Below are 14,663 nucleotides of genomic sequence, written 5' to 3'. Positions count from 1 at the left end.
CGAGTTTTTTCTCTCCTATAATGGTCACTACTGCTCATTATCAACATTGATTTATATTGCTTAACTTAATCAGGACTTTAGCTGAGTGTGTGGAGTGGGAGGAGTAAAGGTTAGAGAGGGCAATATTATACATTTTAGCAACAAATGCTAAAAAAAAAGAGACTAAAACAAACAATCAAATGGCTACTAACAAATATAATCTGTATAGCTTTGCCTTACTTTGAAGTTAATTTTATGGTTATCCGAGATAAATCCTGCTACTGTAAATACTCAGTAGTAATGCTTATTGCCACACAGGAATGTAAATATTTAAAAGTTCTACAATATATGGCATGGTGAAGATAGAAATCATGCGTACAATTAATAAAAAAGGTGAATGTTCATTTATTTCATAGGCCTATGAAAGGACCCAAACTCTGGTCTCCTGTATGAAAGTGACACACGTTACACACACATCCAGCACACCATTACTTACCACCCCACTACATAAAAACCACAGTTCTTCCTGGACTTGCACTGAACTATGCCATTGGGTGTATTTATTAGCTTGTTATATCTTTGTCTGTGATCCTGTGTGTTGATCCAGGAGAATAACATCACACTGAACACAAACCAGGTCCTGGCACGTTGTTGATAGGAATCTATCACTTCCACTTTCAATTTAGAACGATAGTCATCATGACTTAGGTAATGTTTTTTCTACCTTGAAACCCCTTTGGCAGTGATGAGATAAAATTGGCTGATGAACATCAGAATCCATTACTCAATGTATCTGACTAGTGAAAAGGGTTTGTGTTTTTTTTTGCTATAAAACTAATTTCATGGAACTTGTTATTCTTTTTTCTTCTAATTCCTGTTTTCTTTTACATTTTGGGCATTTATCTCAAGCCTTCAATGCAGCCCTGTCATCTATTCCCAGGCTTGCTAAAATTGAATTTTTTTTTTTCTTAAATGATATCACTCTGTAATGCCACCATCGTTTGAAACAACTTAACAGGAAACGATTCAAGACTCAACAAGCCTTATAGTAATCAACTGTCACCTCTGACCGTCTCTTCCTCATGTCTGTAAACAAACACACGGCTGCTGACAGAATCAGCGGTCACATCCTTTCTGATTTCCCTGAGCAGAATCTCGGCACCATCTGTGGCTGGATTGTTAGTGCAGGTGGGTGATTTCCCTGTTAATGCTAGTCAGTTGGCTGTAGACCTTCAGCGCTCTGCCAGGTCTCAGTGTTGAGGATTTGGCTGAGTTATAACCTGTCTGCTGCTCCACTGCGGGACTGGACACCATCTGCAGAGTGGTGGCTGTCGTGTGTGTGTGTGTGTGTGTGTGTGTGTGTGTGTGTGTGTGTGTGTGTGTGTTTTTATAGTGATGAGTCTTTCATTATGATTATTTGCAGAGGTGTTGTGATTTGCAAATAATTTGCAATTTTAATTCCTAATGGACATGTGAATGCCATTGGTATGCTCATCATAAATTGGAGGGGGTCTGCTTGTATAATTTAAATGGGTGACACATTTTATTCTGACTCCTGAATATTTATGTGAAGAAAAGTTTCAGATGAATCAACCTTTTTCTCTGCTCCTCAAGTCATTATGATCACACCTGGTGAGACAACAGACAATGCTGTGGCGCTGCCATTTTCAGGTTAATTTGATGGAGTACTTGCACAATTAAACCTGTATCACTCTGCCAAAGATAAAGAGGAAACATACAACATTTACATATGTAATTCTATATTAATCAAGGACAGCAATAAGCTAGAGTATTAGCAGAATTTAGAGTATATACAGAGTAATTCAATTTGTACTAGAACATTTGTGCAAGTTGACAAAAACTCAAAATACAGAAATCCTGTAAAATGTCCCATGTTTACCAGCCTGACATGTTGATTTACTTATTGCTTTTTGGGCAACTGTTTATTATTTTGTGAAAAAGAGGTGCCAACATCCTTGATTCTGTGTTTTTGACTCTACTGACAAGTGTGTTACATAAACGTACTGAATGTAATTAAACAATTAAACAAGGACAAATTGAGGCGTGTGTTTAGTACACATCAGGGGGAAATATTTCGAGGGTTTTTATACACAGGTGTAAAGTGTATACCCACCTCAGGCAGGGGAACAATAACCACAGATATGCATCAGTGCATGTCTTACAGATAGGATGTTATATCTTTCATATTTTTAAAGCAAGACCAGGATCCGTGCCTAACTGCAACCACATGGTTATTACTGTAACCATGACAATAAAGGTCCCCTAACTTCACGGAATAATTTCCCCCTAAAACTAATCATGTAGTTTTGTGCCTAAACCTAACCAGACTTCAAGGGACGGGTTCACACAAATTTTCAAGTCTGTCTTAAAACAACAATCAGCTGCCCAAATGAACACTGAAACATGTTTTTCTTGCCATAATCATTCCTCCTGTTCATACTGGCCATTTAAATATCCCTTCATATTGCATTTACAATGTAAGTGATGGGGCATAAAATCCCCAATCCTCCTTGTGAACCTATCCTTTAACCACAGCACTGGCACATCGTAAAACATATTTATTCTTCAACAGTGATTTGTACCAGTTTTGGGAGGCATACCTTATTCTAACACATGTTGCTCTAAAGGGAAGTTACAAACACTTTGTTATAATACCTACTAAGACACTGCAACACTACTAAAACATTTACTTTTTACTATCTATTTGACATTTATAGTTAAGCCAATTTAATTAATCATATTTAACATACAATATACATGATGAGCTTATCAAATATATTGTATTGTTTTAGCTGTTACAATTCCCAAAAGTATAAGTAGAAAATTGAAATTAGCTTCACCTTTATCAGTTACAACATCAAAATGCGAAAATACCATTAATAATATTATAAGACACTGTATACAATAATATAACATACAACTCTGAAAGGGCGCATTTACTTTTGATACTTTGACCAGTATACAACATTTAGTGGCATCTAGTGGTGAGGTCGCAGATTGCAACCAACTGAATGCCCCTCCCCCTCCCCTTTCAAGTGTGTAGGAGAACCAACAGTTGCTGCAAGAAAAACTCAAAAGGCTCTCTCTAGAGCCAGTGTTTGGTTTGTCCATTCTGGGCTACTTGTAGTAACATGGCGATGCAACATGGTGGCTTCCGTGGAAGAGGACATGCTCCCTACGTAGATAAAAAGGGCTCATTCTAAGGTTACGAAAATCCTTATTTTCAGGTGATTATACATTAAAACATACTTATGAATGTTACAAGTCTGTTCCGCAAGATGCCACTAAATCTTATAGACTTTAAATTGAATATTTTTACTTGTACTTAAGTTAAGGATCTGAGTTTTCAATTAACTACATTTTGTCAATGTATTTTTTGTGATTTTTACAGTCTACAGAAATAAATACTGTGAGTACTCAGTACATCTGCTCTTTTTGACCAGATAACAGCTTAACATCATGGATGACATGGCCCACGTAATGACTCTGTAGCTTTGCAGCCTTCCATCAGGAGATTACCATGATGAATCATGCAGGAATCATGCAAACAAATGCATATATGAAATGAACGAGCTCAATGTGGATCTCACACACACAAAACATCTGCATAACTTTAGCAACATTATAGAGGATGGTGGATCAAGGCAGTGAGCAGAGGTCACCTACAGACCAGCTGATAGGTTATTGTTAAACCTTTCCCTCTGTTACATGCAGCATGTAATAGCCATACATGAAAAATCTATCAGATCAGTGGAGAACATCTGAACAAAACCAGTTGAGAGCAGTAGCAACGCAGGTAATGGAGGCCACCCGTTCTTAACCTCAGCTCCCCATTACACATCCACTCAGCGAGCTATTTCAGCAGCTGCATGTACGGGGACAAACATGTACGCACAAAAACAGAACTTAAAACGGATATGTGAGGACTAACGAGTGGATAATGGCAGGTTATTGATGGGCTGGGTGCATTATTTCTTCCATCATCTGTTGTTTGGTATTTGTACAACTGCCTCTGTAATAGCGGGTGTTTTTATTTTGGAACAGGAGCCTCTACCGCAGGTCGAGGTACAGTCTGGCCAACTGAAATGAAACCCTGGTTTGTTTGTCGCCTTGTATTCTTATAAACAGGGTTCCTGTTGGCATGCGGTTTTCAGTGAGTTTTCAAATTGATCTGCTCTTAATACTGCATTATCATAAAATGTGCTGTCATTATATACTTGCATTAAATATAAGTATTCAAAGCTTTCTTTTCTCCATGTTTAGAAGGCAGGAAAACATAGACATGAATGCTTTGAAAAATGGTCAGACATTGTGTGTAATAAAGAAGCTATTAATATAATCCTCTCCTCATTTTCGTCTTCATAAGTATAGAAATAGCAAGAATAAGTAGAACTTTATATGGTGTAACCATATAAAGTGACAAAATATATTTACATTATCAATATATTTACATAAGCTATATGAAAAAGTTTTAGATCACTGCTGTAACTAACTGCTTGGGTTCTTTGTCTTCACAGTCTCAGCCAGAACTACAACAGTGACAGTTTTATATTATTGAAATGTCAAAAACTGTAATTAACAAGATATTTCAAAGCAAACTTTTATTTTGGGTGACTGTACTGTGTAAATAGCGTGAAAAATGTAGACACTACGATCATGAGTATGTTCCTAATCCCTGGTAGTATTAAAACAGAATCCTCCCACATGAGCAAACAAGCACAATCATGCTCAAATACACTCTCTCTCTATCCAAATATAAACAGAAACCCAGTCCCAGTCACACACTCACATGCAAACTGGAGCCCCACTGAAGGTTGTAATTTGTTATGCAGCATTGACACAATGAGTGATGGGTCCTGGATGACGGATGTCAAGCCGGATCTTTCACCACCACTGTGTGATACCGCTGTCCACAGAGTAAAGGTGCATAAATCAACAGAAACTTCACGTTGTGTAAACCAGTGACCACACAGGTTAATGGTGAGCCAAAGAGCATAGCGTCCAGGATCCCAATGTCTGCACAGTGTGTTCATTTGCCTAACAGGAGTGTCTGAGGGAGGAACAATCAACAGTGAGTGCAGTATTAAACAATGAGAAGCGTCTCTCTGGCCTTTGTTATTGGGCACGCTACTTCAGAAGAGGGACAATCAGAAAGAAAAACAATGTAAAATAAATGTGCTTTCTTTTTCTTCTCATTTTTAAAGTAAACTGCACCTTTAATTACAGTCTCTCATTACCATTTTAAATGTTAAACCTGCTCACCTCATAGCTCAACCTGCCCAAAATGTTGCTGTAACTTTTTCTAATGGCTTATCGAGAGTGAGTTTAGTTCAAATTACTTTCAGTATGTTGCTGCAGCTGAGTGGCCTTTTAAAATGGGAGTAAGAAGAAAACAAAAATCACTCTGCAATAATGTGTTCAACGTTTAAATACCAGTGTGGGCTTTCAACAAGTGCACAATCTGTTAAATTCCTAAATGCTTAGGTCATTGGTGGTGAAAGTCTCTGGGGCTTTATACTGCATGTAGGTTTATGTATTAGTGTCAGCAGTGTAGTGGGTGTTTTTTTCATCTCCATTGCGAGTACGTCTGTATACACACACACACACTCACAAACTGTGTGACACAATTAATTAGAGAATTAGAGCAGACCTCTCCAGACCCAGTGTGTTTCAGTAATTACACATTTGCTTCTTTTTTGTACCTGTAGCTTATGATGGCACAGTATGCTCAGACTGTACCACACAAATCAATTAGCCTATTCATTTTGGGGCATTGTATGTGTCTGTTGATGGTACAGGCATGTCCATCTGTTAAAGAGGACAGGTCAAGGCCAGATAAATTAATCTAATCAGACAGAGGGTTAGCTTTGCAGATTCATCTGTGATCATCTCAAATGCTTGTGTGAAATTCCGTATGTGGGGAAAGTGTAATTGAAAAGTTTTATTATTGACAAAACTGTTGGTTAGTGTCGAAATAAACCTTACCTTATGGGTAACTTTTGAAGTTAAGACTCTGCAATGTTTGTATTCCAAAACTTTGGTCCAGATCAACAACTATTAGACTGCCATGAAATTTTGTACAGATATTCATGGACCCCAGAGCATCCTAATGATTTTGGTGATCCCCTGATTTCTCTTAGGAAAACCTTGAAGTTCACAATTGTGGTTTTGTGTGAAATGTTTGAACAACTATTGGATGGATTGCTGTGAAATGTTTGTGCAGACATTCAGTGTCCTTTAAGGAGAATTATTGATTGCCTGACTTTGAAAAATTTGATTGGTCCAATACTTTGGTTTAAGACTAAATATCTACAGTATAACAACATTCGCATTAGTCTACTTTGTGTTTATTGCTACTGCAATCACAGGGGCTCACCCTCAGCAGAGGCAACCCAGGCAAACTTTTGGGGCCCCCCTAAAAAAATGTGGCAAAAGGGCCCTTAATGGCCATTCATATTGGCACATTCTGTAATGACAATATATAAACCTCCTATAAAAGCGCTATACAGTGCACTCCCACTGCCCCTTCTAGATACAGCACAACAGCTGGATACAGTTAGTTAAGACAGTCAGCTAGCTACCTGTAGTTGTCATTCAGTGTTACTTTTGCTATCTGCAAAATGACATACAGTTATAGGCTATTAAAATGCAAGTCAATACAGGTTTTAATGGCATTGGAGTGATTCTACCTACTTGACATTAGGAGCACAATCTCCATGTATCACTTCTGACACTGACTGTAAGTATCCTAGGCCGCACCCCCCCTCTCTCTCTTGCAGCAGTTCCATCAACTTCCATTCAACCACCATCCATGCCATCCATGATGAGGGAGAGCATACAGCACAAGGTAAACATGATGAGAATGGCACCCTGCTGCCTCCCCATCATGCCATCACTCCTACAGAGCACAAGCCAACTCCAAGCCCAATTTAGACAAGTGAACACGGTTGCTCTCTTCCCAGAAACTAGCATAGATACTAAGGCTGCAAAATATGGACAAATTATCGTATCTCGATATTGAAGCCAAAAATCTTGATATCGATATGATATACGATATTACTATGATTTCATACTTAAATTTACAGTGTAGCAACAGTGAAAATTAAGCATTCTTAAACAAACCAGCATAATAACACCACACTCATTTTGCACTCATAAAGTTAGGGTATGTACATTTTTAAGTCAAATGCATCGTTCTGGTGAGAGCAAAATTAAGAGTTTTTAACTTTAAATAAAAATGTCCTTTAAATCTTTATTGGACTTATTAAACCAAACATATCTCTTTCTACATTGTGTTTCTTCAAATAACTAAACTAACTGTCTTTACCAATCAATAAAAGACTCGACCTCTAGATGACTTAGAAGTGGATCAGAATCATAGGTGATTTATTTTCCAGATGGACATAAAGCTATCAAGTCTTTGCTTTTTTAAACTGAAGATAAGCTTCTACATGTGCATGCCAGCGTTTCAGATTCAGAGGTTTGAGTTGGAGCTGCAGGGTTGAGTTGAGGTGTGTGGGGAAGTTTATTTGTGCTGTTGATCATAACCGCTGTGAAATGATCAAATAATAACGTTTTATTGATCTGATTCACCAGCTTTCTTACTGTCAGTGCTCCCTCTCTTCATTCACTCTCTACCTCTCGACCACAGCTGCTAATAACAGCGTCCTGTAGCCGCTTCCTCTGTAGCAGCTTACTGACGGAGAAACTCTGTCCACCTACCCAGTGTCTGGACCTTTTATACACAACAGTGAGACGGAATAAAGTTACAGTATTCCCATATTGAACAGCAGCGCAACGAGAAATGAAAGCAAACTGCAGCAGGACTAAAGTTAGTTGCTAATCTCTCCTCTCTCTCAGCGGGGGCAGAGCTGAGTCCGGACACAGACATACAGGTGGAGAGTTGTCACAACTTCACTCAGTCATTTAACAATTCAATCCGCATGAAAGAAGATAACGTCTTGTCCTATATCCCTTATATTTCCACATTTGATATCGTCCAAATCGTCACTTGTGCAATATTAATATCTTGCACGGTCATATCTAGATATAGATACGATAACGATATATCGTTCAGCCCTAATAGATACACCGTCACTGTCACCATGCAATGCTGGGCATGATGATGGGGATGATTAGCTTTATTTGGGTGTCAAAGTGTTTACAATACAATATAACCCCCAAAGCATTGTTTTCTTGTTAGAAAATGGCCTGTTCAAGTTATTTAGATGTTCCTAAACGTGAATAAGATTCCACAAAGATTGACAAAAGATCACTCCTACAAAACCTGAAAAATTGGAAAAGATTCAACAGTTATGACTGCTCTACTCTATTAAAGGAGATATGGTCCTCTGCTCTGCATATGCTCTGTTTGGAAATAGGGCAAATGCACTCAGCAGAGAAGGGTTCAGAAGCTGGAAGAATTTAGAGTGTCATCTTAAATAGGATGAGTTCTCAAAGCCACATGCAGACAATATGGGATGCTGGCATGATTTGTAAAAGAGATTAAAAAGCAGGACAGTGAGCGAGCAAGTCTGACAAGACTTGATGCAGCATGAGGTTGAGCACTGGACCATTATATGCCATCTAGCTGAAAGGAACCAAGCTCTAAGGGGCTATACAAATATCTTGTTTGACAGACATAATGAAAACATTATGGTAAAAGTTGATGGCAAAAATTCAAACACGCAAAGAATCCAGAAACAGGGAACCACACTGCATTATCTCAGTAGAGATCCAAAATTGTACTGGTCGGAGACAAAGTAGTTGAGGTGATAATCAGAAGAGTAATCAAGGCCAAATAGTACTCTGTCATTATGGTTTGCTCGCCGATATAAGCCACACAGAACAACTCTTGTTGTTGCCTCTATCAGTGAACAGTTTGCACAACTAACTAGTGAACAACTAACAAACTTCTTTGTTTACATGACACACATGGAAAAGGACTGTTTGTTAGTCTTCTGGTGAAGCTGGAAAAGCACAACATAAATATTTCAGAATGTTATGGCCAAACCTACAACACTGGGAGCAAAATGATGGGAGACAAACAGCGGGTTCAGGCAAGATTACTGCCATTCAACAACAAGGCTTTCGGCCAGATGGTTGACATCATATACTATAAGCAAGATATGATAATCACTTAATGAACACATAACACCTCCACACGGGTACCCTCATCTCCAACTTCTTCTGCCGGCTTGCCCTGCGTTGTCATCCCGGGTGTTAGCAGGTCTGTGCTGACAGCAATCCGGCAGCAGGTGTATAATCAGCAGTTGAGCTTCAGAATCAACTGACTTGGATTTTCTTTTTGACATCACTGTATGCTGACTACCACTTAACAGATAAATGAATAATGTCGATCCGCAGGCTGAGCGATTATTATATTGTCAGTATTTTAGAGACCCCTGAGTAATGGGTGTGAACTACAGGGGATGTAGAGAAGGGGGGGAAAGTGTATACTATGTCCCGTTCATTAAATTGCACTTCTGAATACATAATCATGATGACATTACTCTGTTTGTAAAATAATTAGGCTATTTAGTATTAAGAAGTAGGCCATTTAACAATTTAGGTAGATATATCAGTCATTTGAATTGACAATTGAAACTATGATATAATGCAAGCGTACAATATAAATATTAGCGGCTGAAACTACAAAGCGACTTGTCCACAGTTACTTTTCCACAGTTACTTTTCCACAATATAAACTGACTATTTATTAATAACTGTTATTCTATTAATTGAAATATTGCTTATCGAAGTAATAGTTTAACTCCCTGGCTGATGACATCCTCTGGCATAATTCATGCTCAGTCATTTTTGTTTTTATTTCTGTGATGCTGCGCGCAACAGCTGAGACAGCGTTCACAGCACGGGTCATTTTTCCTCATTCTTTGTCTTTCTCAGGACCTTTAATTCCACCACTTACACACTAAATAATAATATGTGTTTCTGTTGATCTATTTCTGAGAGCGGGACCTCAGTCTGAGAGCTCGTAAAGTTCTTATTCTTAGTATTTAGTGCCATTTTCATGAATGGAGTTTCTCCACAACCTGCCGGTCGTCTGACCTTATATGGTATTTTGGGGGCGTCATTCATGTTAATTTACTATTCTCGGAAACGCGCGTTCATTTAGAACAGGTGGGATTCATCATGTTTACGAAGGTCATTTACGACTGTTTCCTGGTGATACGAGTGTTTGGTGAATCCGACGTGGCTCACTCGTAAATTCCACCTCACGAAAAAAGTATGACAGATTTAAGAAGAAAAATACGAACATATTCTTGCATCTGGCCCAATCTTTCTGTGCTGTTTATGTCCCTCTTTTGTATTTTGCAGAGACTGTACAACCTTTTTAGTTCATCGGTGTCACTCTGGGCAATCCTGCAACATGTCAAGGACCTCACAGTGAAATCTTGATCAGTGACAAGATGGGAGGCGAGGATCGACAGTTTGAAGGCTATGCGGTATCAGATGGTACAAGCACTGTCAGCACTGAAGGAATTTGTGGAAAAGAAGGACTTAAGGACAATGGGCCTCATTCACTAATATGTGTGCAGAAATGTTCTTACTCTCTGCACAAAATAAGTGCTTGCGCAAAATCACCGCCTGATTCATGACACGTGTGTACCGGCCAATTTAGTTCTCATCACCATGCGTATGTTTGTGAATCAGAATCATTCTAAATTGACAGGTGTGTGTCTGCTATCTATAATCAGCATACTGCCACGCAAGTTTTCTATATAAGGACATCTATTTGGTGTATCACGAAGAGAGCGGTGTGCTGAACACTGAAGTTGAGTTATAAGAGATGGCCTCAGAAGGTTAAAATCAGAAGAATTTCATGATAGTAGAAATATTTGTGTCGGAGGTGGAAGCCAGAAAAGACACACCGTGGCATGTCCTCTGGAGTGACGATAGTGGAAAAAACAAACAAAAAACAAAAAAAACAAAGCCTGGGCTGCAATAACTGAGGCAGTGAATACTATGTCCCATGAGGTTTCGGCCAGTGGCGAAAGTTAAAAAAATGGTTTGACAAAGTTGAAAACACGAATCGCAGACCCGAAAAAAAATAGGGAAACAGGAGAAGGACATGGGGCACCAGATCTGACAGCCCATAATGAGTTATCATTAAGATGACTTAGAGGTTGTTTATTTCATAATCGTTACAATGATATTTGTAATTTCTTGTGTCTTTTGTAATTAACGAGTACAATTCAATCAGAACAAAATTTTATTTAAATGATAATAGCAAATAGGCTAAGAATATAATTTATTGAACATTAATGAAACGCTTAAACAGTTATTGGATGTCCTTGCAAATAAATAAGTTTATGATTTAATATGTGTGTGTCATTTGCTTCAGAAAATAAAGATAACCCCATGAGGAAAAGTTACATAGCAGTGCCAAAGCCTCACAGAGCCACTAGCATAGCTGTTGACTCTTATGGCGCTTTTCCACTATACAGTTCTAGCACTACTCGGCTCGACTCGACTCGGTACGGTTCCAGGAATGACCTTTTCCATTACAAAAAAGTACCTACTCAATGTGGGCGGGGTCGTCATAGCACTGCTCTGTGAAAGTGCTGTGACTTCGTTTTATACGCGACACAAAACACATAAACAATGGAGGACATTGAGGCAGTGGTGCACTTGCTGCTGTATGTGGCTTTTTGTCACACACAAAGCAAGAAAATTGAGCCGTATGGCTGTAACGCTGTTGCCGGTATTTAAAAATGCTGGGTTTGATTCTTGTGTGGGATGGCTCATGACTCTTCCAGCGACAACTCTTCTGACCAATCAGTGGCCGGCAGTTTGTTGACGTCACATTTAGTATCGGCTCGGCTCGCTTGGAACCTCGGCAGAGCAAAAAAAAATGGTATTAATAAAAAAATACCAGGTAACAGGTACTATCCCTAGTGGAAACGCAAAAAAAACCCTGAGTCGAGTCGAGCCGAGTCGTGCTGGAACTGAGTAGTGGAAAAGCGCCATTAGTCTTGCTTAAATGAAAATCTTACGCATTGGAATGAAACATCATGGGACGCTTATACACACACAGCGTAACAGTTGCTCTGAACCTGGTTATGATGGTTTATTACAACCTGGATTTTGGAAGAATAGGTGTATCGTGTCACAGCATCATGTGAAGATCCCAAATAATGGGTACTAAATTGCATGCACAGTGCACAATCCGTCCTGTGTGGATTCTGTCATTGTGCTTCCGTCTCCTCCTCACCACAGTGACAGCAGTCATCTGTGTGCAGTGCACAGCCAGTTAATTAGATATTATTTATAGACGTAGTTACTGTCAGCAAAATTACCTTTGAGTTTGGTAAATCACAATGCGTGTGCTAAATAAAATATTTGCATTTTCTCCTCCCTGTATTATGCACACTGGGGTTAAAACACCCAACATTGAATATTCATTAAGGCAAACTTACTAAATGGACAGCGAGTATTATTTTGCACAGTTGAAAGACGCAAGTCTCAGTGCGCCGCGTTAGTAGCTCAGCTTGCACATTTTTTGCGTGTGATGTGAAGTTTGCACACGTTTTTACACACACAAACCTTTAGCAAATCGGGCCCATAATGTCTACTGTGTTCTACTGTCATTGGCAAAATGAAATCAAGACTCATCAACCGTTCAGTTAAAGCTGAAACAAAAGTGAAGCAGTATTTTGGAAAGCAAAGCTATGTTAAAAAGGTCTGCTGCAGTGACTTTGTCTATATTACTACAGTATGCCCTCATTTCTATATGCAGAACTGACATAGCTTCTTGAAAACCAAATTACTACCTTCGGCTTACTTGTTCATATTAGGGAGACAGACCTCGAAACAGGCATGTAATTAGATTAACACCCTCTGTCACATGTTTTGCCTGTGGCTGAATTTAATCGTACGCTTTGGGAAAAGCTGTTTTTAATCCTGTTTAACTTTTTGCTAAAAGTCACCCTCTGTGAGAAGTAACAGGCTCAGATGGGGTACCCATGTGGGGGAGATTTTCTTGGATAATTGTTGAAAAGGGAACAATATGTTTTCTCTAGGGGACTGTTTGGACATTTTGTTCCCTGTCAGCAAGTTAGACCAACGCTAATTAACTGTGATAGATATCACAAAAGACTAATGGCATGGTTTCCTTTATTTGTGTGCTCCAATCTTTACCTGTAGCTGTCACACCTCATTTCCACATTCGGTCACGATAGAAGTGCATGACCTAAACATCATGTACCTATTTTAATGGCTCCTGATTTGAGTGTTTGTGTGATGCATATTGAAAGATAACAGCTGTTCCCTTTCTTTTTTCTTATAGACAGTCAACTGTGTATACCAGCTTGGTGTATGTATGAACCTGGGATTTTGTATGTGTATGTACATATAAATGACCATATGCTGTGCTCATATGTTTGACCTCGTTTAAATAAGCATATTGTGCCACAGAACAAACCACTCAGCAAAGTCATAAAGTGTGTTATTGCCCAATAACTACTACTTTTTCTCTCCCCGTCAATAACAATGTAAATTTCACATTTAGTGGGATGGTCTTCAAGAACAGTTGCTTCCAGTACTGTAATGGGTTAAGAAAGAAGTCATACACGGTGTAGTGGCTCTTCCTCTTCATCCCTTCACTATGTTTATTTCAAAACCAGATTTACTTTATTCATCTAGTACAGAAATTACCTGTAAAATTAAAATTAAAATAATTTTTCCTCCATAGAAGCAACGGAATGATGACGTAAATTACATTAACTCCATGAAAGAAAAAAACTACTACTTAATCCTCCCAATCCATACTGGGATTCAGTATCATTAAAAAATGAAATTCTAGTTGGCAAACAATCACTAACGCATAACCAGCTCGAGGCACAAAAATGGTAAGTGCGTCCTTCAAACTAAAGTTGCATTTATTTTTGGCCACTTGGGGCAGCACATCAAGCTGTAAATATGGCACTGAAATATTATCCTTATAAAGTTGTTACGGTGGACATGTTAGCAAACAGTTCCGTATTTACAAATCAAGCAGTCACAAATCAACATAAGCATGTATTTGGAGTCATGTTTCATCCACCTGATGAATGTAAGTCTGTGTATGTAAAATATTAATCTGCAAATTTGCATCAACCAATTAATAATTTATAGTGACAGATTCTCTATGTAAACTTTTTCTATAAATGATTTTTTGAACACAAAGCAATGAAAAAAATAATTGCTTTGGTGGAAAAAAAGCTCTGCTTTTTGAGAGAGCTCTCAAGAAACTGAGCAGCCACAAGGATTCTGCTGAGAGCACTAATCCCCCCATAATACATGAACATGATCTTAGTTAAACACTAATGCCAAGAAGTGCAACTCTCTGGTTTTGTGTGAGTTCAATGCAAATTGAACTGAACACATACTGAATTTTAAAAATGAATTGTCTGTTCAGCACATTTCCACATTACACGAGTCACAAGATGATAAACTGGATAGGAGAGCAGAAAAACACATAATCTGTGCTGCACTAACCTGCGTCATTTTATTCAAATGGAGAAAAAAAACAATCAGTCACATGCTAGACGAGGCATATGGGAGGTCACAAGACAAACAGTTTGGTAACCACTCCAGTATCATTTAATAAAAGAAAAGATAATACTAAAAAGAAAATAAAAAAAAGAATAAGTTATACAATT

This window comes from Scomber scombrus, chromosome 2 (assembly GCF_963691925.1).
Source record: "Scomber scombrus chromosome 2, fScoSco1.1, whole genome shotgun sequence".
NCBI lineage: Eukaryota > Metazoa > Chordata > Actinopteri > Scombriformes > Scombridae > Scomber > Scomber scombrus.
The sequence above is the reverse complement of the archived record's forward strand: the minus strand, read 5'-3'. Positions refer to the sequence as shown.